The following is a 9,472-nucleotide window of genomic DNA, read 5'->3' as shown; positions in this document are numbered from 1 at the left end:
TTATGCCATTATATTTAATTTTAATACCCTTATAAATATTTTTTAAACGGTTAGCAATTTTATGATGTTAACATTCATATTTTAAAATTCATATTGGTAGAAATGTAAAATTGGCCCGTGGGCGGCCCAAAATCCGCCCGTGAGCCAGGGCGGGCCTGGCCCGTTGACAATGTGAATATTCACATTGACATGTTAACATTCACATTAATAGGGGTGTAAAATTGGCCTGCGTCCCGTGGCGGTGCGAAACCCGCCCGCGGCCCATGGACGGCCCGAGGCGGGTCTGGTCCGGCCCGTTGACAATGTAAATATTCACATTAACATGTTAACATTCACATTGATAAGAGTATAAAATTGGCCCGCAGCCCATGGGCGGCCAAAAGCCCGCTCGCCGCTTGGGGTGGGCCTGGCCTGGCCCGTTGACAATGTGAATATTCACATTGACATGTTAACATTCACATTGATAGGAGTGCAAAATTAGCCCGCGCATCGTGGCTGCTCGAAACTCGCCCGCAGCCCGTGGGCAGCCCGGGGCGGGACGGGCTCGGCCCGTTGACAATGTGAATATTCACATTGACATGTTAACATTCACATTGATAAGAGTATAAAATTGGCCAGCGGCCCAGGGCGGGCTCGACTCGGCCCGTTGACAATGTGAATATTCACATTGACATGTTAACATTCACATTGATAAAAGTGTAAAATTGGCCTGCAGCCCGTGGGCGGCCCGAAGCCCGACCGCAGCCTGAGGCAAGCTTGGCTTGACCCATGACAATATGAATATTCACATTGACATGTTAACATTAACATTGATAGGAGTGTAAAATTTGCCCGCTGCCCGAAGCTTGCCAGCGGCCCGAGGTAGGCCCGACTCGGCTCGTTGACAATGTGAATATTCACATTGACATGTTAAAATGCACATTGATAGGAATGTAGAATTGGCCCGCAGACCGTGGGCTGCCCGATGCCCGCCCACGGCCCGGGATAGGCTCGTTTCGGTCCGGGCCCGAGCATGTCCGAGACCCTAGGTTAGGGCCTAGGTCATCACTTTGAAGCCCGCTTAAGGCCCATTCAAGGCTCGGTCCGAGGCCCAGCCTGCCCGAGACGCAATGTATTTTTTTGTGGAAAATAATAAAATTTTGGTAGAAAAAATTAAAAATAATTAAAAAAAATGGCAAGGCCCGCCCAAGCTCGAGGCTAGGCCCAGGCCCAGGCCCACCAGCCCGACCCGAGGCTCGATCCATCGGCCCGTCCAAAGCTCGAATATCCTTGTGCCAGGGCCAGGGCCAAGGCCTGGGCCTAATTTTTTGGCCCGTGGGCCGGCCCGGGAAAGGCTCGTTTGGGCCCAGGCTCGAGCCTAGTCCGAGACCCTAGGCTAGGGCCTGGGCCATCACTTTGAAGCCCGGCCCGACCCATTGGCCCTGTTAAGGCCCATTCAAGGCTTGGTTCGAGGCCCGACCTACGCCAAGGCCTAGTGTCTTTTTTTGTGGAAAATAATAAAATTTTGGTAGAAAAAATTAAAAAGAATTAAAAAAAAATGGCCAGGCCCGCCCCGGGTCGCCCACGGGCCGTGGGCGGGTTTCGGGCAGCCACGAGACACAGGCTAATTTTACACTCCTATCAATGTGAATGTTAACATGTCAATATGAATATTCACATTGTCAACGGGCCGGGCCGGGCCCGCCCTGGGCTGCTGGCAAATTTTATACTCTTATCAATATGAATGTTAACATGTCAATGTGAATATTCACATTGTCAACAGACCGGGCTGGGCCCGCCCCGGGCCGCCCACGGCCCGTGGGCGGGTTTCGAGCAGCCACGAGGCGCGGGCTAATTTTACACTCCTATCAATGTAAATGTTAACATATCAATGTGAATATTCACATTGTCAACGGGTCGGGTCGGCCCGCCCAGGGCCGTGGGCGGGCTTTTGGCCGCCTATGGGCTGCGGGCCAATTTTATACTCTTATCAATGTGAATGTTAACATGTCAATGTGAATATTCACATTGTCAACGGGCCAGACCGGTCCCGCCCCAGGCCGCCCATGGGCTGCGGGCGGGTTTTGCGCCGCCACGGGACGCGGGCCAATTTTACACTCCTATTAATGTGAATGTTAATATGTCAATATGAATATTCACATTGTCAATGGGTCGGGCCTGCCCCGGCCCGACTCGAATTTTTCCGAGCACCCACGAGGATTGACATGGGTCGGGCCCCTACACATTGACGATATGAACATTCACATTAATGGTGTGAACATTCACATTAGGGGTATTTTGATAATTATGTCACCCATAGGACTTATTGAAACATAAGAAAATAATGTGAACTAAATGGAACATAAGTAGATGAAAAGGGTATTTTGGTCTTCTTATCTCAAATAGGACCTAATGGAATAGTCAAAAAGAATATGGGTTGGATGGAATAAAGTTCTTAGAAAGTGGATTTATCAAAAAAGCTCCCTTATGAATTTGATGTAACATTTTATCTTATTAGCTACTTTAGCTTATTTTATCTCTTTGTAAATTTTAACTTAAATTAGATTAAAATTCCACTTCCCAAACAGCCTAAGGTGTGATAAAGATTAATTTCTCAATAATTTTTGAGTTGATAAATATGAATTTATAATATTACTCATTTAATATTACATTTTTTTTTTTTATTTTGATTCTCAATGTAATCATTTTGTCCGTTAACATTTAAAACAGAAAAATAATTAGCAACGTTTGATATCTTATAAAAAAATCTAACACAATAGTACTATACAAGTATTGTGTGAATTTTTTGATAGTTTTTTAACAAAAATGTTAAAGTAGTTTTTAAGTTGTATATTTTCAAAATAATATTTAGAAATTGAATTCAAAACTCATTCGGTTATGAGTTTTCAAAACTAAATCTTAAGTTTTTTTACGTCTTGTGTTTTTTTGTCTTATAGTCAAAATGTAAATCATAAAGTATTATAACGCGCCGGGAAAAACATTTAGATCATACCTTTAGATGATAGAACCTTGCGCGTAAATCACGTGCTTCCAGAATCTGAACAATGAGCTCAGCAGTGGAGTGATACTACAAAATGAGTATCACCCACACAAGTCACAATGCAAAATGGCTTGATCGTTGTTTTCATATGGGAGAGAGTTAGAGAGAGAGAGTCTGGGAAAAAAGGTTATAGGTAAAAACCACATAACGTATCAGATATACGTATCTCTCATCATATCAGATGTATATTATTAAATACATATCAACCAATATCTATCTATCCATCTATCCATATCTATTGATATGATAGATATAGATATCCTGAATGGTTATCCAAATAAGTTTTGAATTCAAATTTAAACTTACTTGAATAAGGTTCAAAAGGTTCAAAGGGTCATGCCACATGGGCGCCCAATTTCTAACATCTCCCACTCGCACATGAGTTGGTATGACACTGCCACATCTCTGTCTCAATCTCCCCAAAAATGAACAATCTCATACTAGCCAATGCACCGTACGACTGCTGAGAACACTTGCATGTGGGAGCTCTATACTAGAAACTCAAAATGAGCCAGCATGGAGACATCAACCCAAAAAGAACAGAAATAGGCGTCTCATATACCCCAGACCCATCTAATTACACCGGTCCAAAAAACATCTCTAATCCCTCAAAAGAGCATGTTTGACCCTCTCAATTCTTGCAATATATTCACACTCAATTCGCCTCTCATACAGAGTGATGTGAGTTGCCGGTAGTGAATATATAACAGTGGTGTAATACTAGATGATCTTCCCTTTACCCTCATGCCATTTAGTTTAGGATTGACCATTTTCCCAGTGATGTCTCTTAAGACTGAATCATACATGACCGCATGCAACATACCAAAGTAGCAGAACATCAACCCCTTACCTTATGACATAGTCAAAAGTCACAAAAGGGTACATAAATGAAAGTCATATCAATAATGACACGTAAGACTCACACGGTGAGGAAACAGGGATCTATTCTCTCACCTCATTACTCAGTCGCCAAGCACATGTAGTATGAATACATGTTACGGTGGAGTAACTCTTCCAAAAGAGTGATGTCATACTCGATACACCGTACAGATCTTAGTCTAGTCGCTTTCTAGCGCCTAACTTGAATTCTCTATTTGGTCGCCTTTCCAGGCGCCAAATAAGGTCTCCCATCTGGCTAATCATAACAGGCACAATATGGAAAGTGGGTACTAATATCCATGTTTGGTCCGTAACATGACCTCATCTTGGTTGTAACCAAGGCGACATACATAGTGGATAATTTAAGCCCCTCTTGGCTCCCAATAAAAAGAAACCACTAGTCTCATCCTTGCTCGCTCCCAAGCGCCAAGGGAGATTACTCGTGTGAGTAAGCCAATCTTGCCTGCTGACATCATCATCTGCTAATCATTATGACACAAACCATAATAGTGTCAACATCTCATCATCTCACAACAAATAAGTGATCGATCTAAAAAACATGACCACAACTTGCGCAATTCTAGATTCCAAACATAAGCCTTATCAGCACCTCTTGCGATAAGCATATACAACGGAATCCTCCATGTGTGCCTCACATGAAGTGATTCAAGATCACTACCTCTTGCGCAATAACCTCTCTAAAGATATTTTGGTGAGCAATTTGCGTTCATTCTTGATGCACCCAACTAGCGCATTGAATCTTACAAGGAACAAATTAATATACTACTAGTAAAATATTCTATCCACAGTCTAATAAGCAAGGTCAACGTTTAAACAACTCAGTTGACCATTTACCAAAGATAACACTTATCATGCCGAATACGCCCACATAGTGTACTTTAGGCTCCCACAACAAAGAAAAGATCAAGGAATATAGGTCATCTGTTTCTCCCAAAGACAATCCAAGGATTCACACAATAGCTAAGGCTTTGGCTTTTACCGATAGGTAAGTCAATGGGTTTGCAATTTTGCATCAAGAATCGTTCTAGGATATTCCTTATGTAAGTCATCGAAGACAAAATAGGAATTCTCCCAAAACAATCCCTAAGGATCGTACATCCGAGCATATAAATTACATCACCCATGTCCATCATATCTAAAACAGAGAACTGCTCACCCTAGGTGGCGACAACCGTATAAATTCCTGGCTCATAATGACTAAGCAATGAAAACCTTCTTTTGGACCATTGATCATGCCTCAGTGGTCTTCATCGATCATCGTTGGCCTATCATGGCTTGACGAAATCTAAGAACCACTATTTGGATAACTGTTTTAGGCTGTAAAAGATTTATTGGAACTAGCAATCTTTTTGCGCTCCTAACTTTTCACCATAAAAGCAGAAGGTAAATCCCTACGGATCTACTTATCCAATTCTCTAATAAGAAAGTTGGGTCACAATGTTTACAAATTAATGTTTCGAACCTATGTCAATCATAGCCTAAGTCAAAATAACCTCACTCCCCAGGAGGAAGTCTTCTCATGGTCTACACTTTTCTCAATGGTGCGACTTTTCGGTATCTAGCGAGCCTTATGCCTCAACAATGACTATCCAAATTACGTATAACCTTAGAACAGTTTCGCGTCATAATGGAAAGTCAACCAAATTATAGAAATGGTTAATCCTCAAAGACTTTGTCTTCAACTGTGCAACATTGATCCACTTTCTAAAAACAGGGGACTAGAGCCTTTGGCATTATCCTAGGCTCTTTATTATCTTGCGGAGCAATCATGAATGTTTCCTTCTCAATCACCCAGTGATGATGTGGAAAATTTTCACATTCGCTACCACGCAACTAAGAATGTAGAATATTCTTTTCTAATGGAGTAATCCATTAGTAGGCACATCGCTTCCACCATCCCTAGGATATTGGAAATTTCTTTCCATTCTCAACTAGGCTACATAAAAGCGCTATGCTTAGAATTCTTTATCTTATAGAGTTCCAAAAACTCTATTCACGTCACCTTTACTAAGAAAACTTTATGTGACTTAGTTACACTCCCACAAAGCTGCTTACCTATATGTACATGACTCGGAAGGTTTACATGACAACATACAATAATGCGCTATAGAACCCTAGGTCTTAACTTCGCAACCTTATGAAAAGTAAAGATAAGCTGCTTAACGGTTATAGATCGCCCATAGATGGCTCTCCGCTAATCCATTACTCAAATGAAGTGTAAAATCTGATATGAAGGGCACTTAGTTAGGGATATAGGCAACAAACTAGTGCAATTCCCAATTGGGAAACATTTTGCGCCACTATCCACCTAACATTAACAATATTTAATTCCTTATCTCTACTACACCATTGTGCTGTTGAGTACTAGGAATAATAAATTTTCTAAGCATCCATTTCTCTTCACAGGGCTTTCTAATAACTCAAATAGATACTCGCCACCTTGGTCAAAACTAAAAGCACAAAAGCTCTTATCTAATTGATCTCGACCTCATATATGCAATGTCAAAAATCATCTCAAAACTTTTGACTTATCGAAGATCAAATAGTCTTGACTCAGATGCGTATCGTAATCTATAAATGTGTCGAGATTGAGGCTTAGCTATTATACCCTTACACATATCTAGTCACAAATATCATAGTGGACTAAATGCGCCAATACAAATGACCTTCTACGGCTTTCCTACTTACTTGTGCGCAACCATTGCGAACAAAGTTACACATTCATATGAGAGTAGGATGTTACAAGCGAATGGGCTCGAAAGGGCCTACTCAAATAATCCATGTCATCTTCTCATTAATGTGATTAAGTACAACAAGCCACCCGTTTATGTCCAATGTCATAAACTAATTCCAATCATCCTAATGTGTGAGTTCTCGAAGACAAGTTTAAAGGTTTAGGCCCAACTAGGTTATGACTCATGACTAATTCATGTTCAGTAGATCATAAAAGGATGTCATGGAGATATCAAGTGCCCCTAAGTCACAAATTTGACTAGTAAGTGCTAATCCCCTGCACCATCAAGTCAATTTTATTCTCCGTACACTTTACTGCATCTAGTTGAAAGATGACAATACTCCTTTTGCCATTTCTATTTCTCGCTTCATAGTTACTTGCAATTAATTCTACTATCTACAAGAAGGAGAGAATAAGTTATCAATCTATGATAGCTCCTGAAGTAACTTAAGCGAGAATTAGGCTAAAGAGTCTAATTCAACACAATGCTTTCACAAGCGATGCGTCAAATTCTTAGAGTCATAACAACCTTGTCGGCCTTGACCTTTTCATTACTATGCTGCAACGTTTGCGCTGAGTGGTAAATGTTATTCAAAACAAAACATTAGCCTAGTAAAGGAATCATACAAAGAAGCACCTCATCATGTCTCACACTCAAGTGTGGAAACAGTAAATGTCCAGACTTAGACAAGTTGGTAATGCTAATAGATTCTGCAGCCACTTGGCGCTAATCTTTTCACTTAGTGTTAATAGATTTTGCTACTACTAAGCGCTAATCTTTTAATCTTCAAGTGATACTTCAATGCACAATGTTATAGTGCGTGAAATTTTGCTCCATCCACTCTCAATAATTGGGTAGAGAGCAAAACACTGCTCATACTGGCTACTCGTCTTACACTTAATGACTAATTTATTTAAGCTCGCATTTCTTGGATGACGTGACTCTTGAATGTTACTTCATCCAATGATGTAACATTATTTACAAGTCAAATTACAAAGTCAATCCGCGCAGCTCAATAGTCAAGATCATATACAGATCTATTGAGGGCTTACTAATTTCATAACTCCAAAACTCGCCAACCACAACTACGTAGCGTGCCGCTAACCATAGCGCACGCATTAGTTTTATTGTGCCAAACAAGGCAACAAAACCACGACGACTTTGAGTCATGTTTCCTTATTTTGGCTCAATTAAGGTCTGACCTAAAGTCTCCAAGACTTTTGCTCATCTAAAGAATATGACTACATTGTTCACATTTGAACATCTCTACTAAGTCTAGGTCAACCAATTAATTTCCATAATCTAAGTCAATTTAGAGAGATATTCGCATTGAGATTAATTTGATTAGCATAATATAATTTTGCCACAAAAATCTAAATTAGATAGTGACAATATTACACAAGTCGTAAGATCAAAAATCCGCTATGCTCGTAATCATCTCTTGCGCCACAAGTGACAATTATCCAAAATTTAATTTAATTTTTGCGCAAAATATTGGTTTTCGGGAGTTAATCTACAAAGATTTCTCTCAACCGAATAACCTCCCACTAACTATGGCATGTTTGAAAGCATGATAATTTTTTTTAATTCCATACAATAGCATCATAATGTAGATTCACAACCAACTCATGCTATGTCACAATTAATAATGGAATTTAAACAAATAACAATTAATCATGCTATTCTAATTACAACATATTAGAAATTCTAAGCAAAAAATAACAATATACTGTATTTAATATTCAAATTATGCCATAACAGAAAGTATATCACTTATGAAATTTTTTGAAATTTTCTGGAATTTTAAATAACTAATAAACATACATAAAATTAGAAATAAATATTCCAGAATCTGGTAAAATAAAATAACCATACCAATAAATAGTAAACTATAACAGTAGTCTACAATAAAAAATTCAGCCCCAGAAACTTAATCATGCAACACCAGATGCATTTTAAAGCAGAAATAATGAATTATTATTTCAGGAATTTTTTTTTTATTTTCATAAAATTTTGAAAATTTTACAGAAGATAGAAAATTTAATTCTGAGTCTAACAGTACAAACCATGCTTAAAACAAAGCTATAACGAATTACTTATGACTATTTAACGTAATTCTGAATTTTAAAGAAAACAAACAGACCCTTATTCCTAGCCGTCAAACCAGCCAAGCCGGCGTGGAAAACGGCACGGCTCGGCTCGGCGAGCGACTCAGCGCACGACGCAGCTCAGCGCCCGGCGAGCGCATGAAAACGTGGACAGCGCGCGCATGGCAGCTCATCTCACGCGTAAGGGCGCGTTGTGGCGTGTGGCAGTGCGTGGCAGTGCGTCTGATGCACGTGGAGCCGTTGGGCGGCGTCATATAGCGTGTGCGTCGCACGCGCCGCCTTTGAGGGTGTTTTTTGGTCTAATTTTGGTACTGTCAGACTCCATTTTCCAAAAGAAAAACAATTATGGTCTTAAAAATGGCATTTAATGAACATAAAAACGATGTATTTTTTACACTCTCAATCTAATGAGAGTGGAAGTGCAGAAACCATGCATTTCATCTTCCTCCCTCATTAATTTTCATGCATCTAATGTGTATATATTTATATAAAATTATACACATATTTTAATGCATAAAAAAAAATACGAAAATACCCATATTGGCTCTGATACCAATGTAAATCATAAAGTATTATAACGCAGCGGGAAAAACATTTAGATCATACCTTTAGGTGATAGAACCTTGCGGGTAAATCACGTGCTTCTAGAATCTGAACAACGAACCCAGCAGTAAAGTGATACTACAAAA

Source organism: Camellia sinensis, chromosome 9 (assembly GCF_055761805.1).
Source record: "Camellia sinensis isolate YWXY chromosome 9, ASM5576180v1, whole genome shotgun sequence".
Classification (NCBI taxonomy): domain Eukaryota; kingdom Viridiplantae; phylum Streptophyta; class Magnoliopsida; order Ericales; family Theaceae; genus Camellia; species Camellia sinensis.
The sequence above is the reverse complement of the archived record's forward strand: the minus strand, read 5'-3'. Positions refer to the sequence as shown.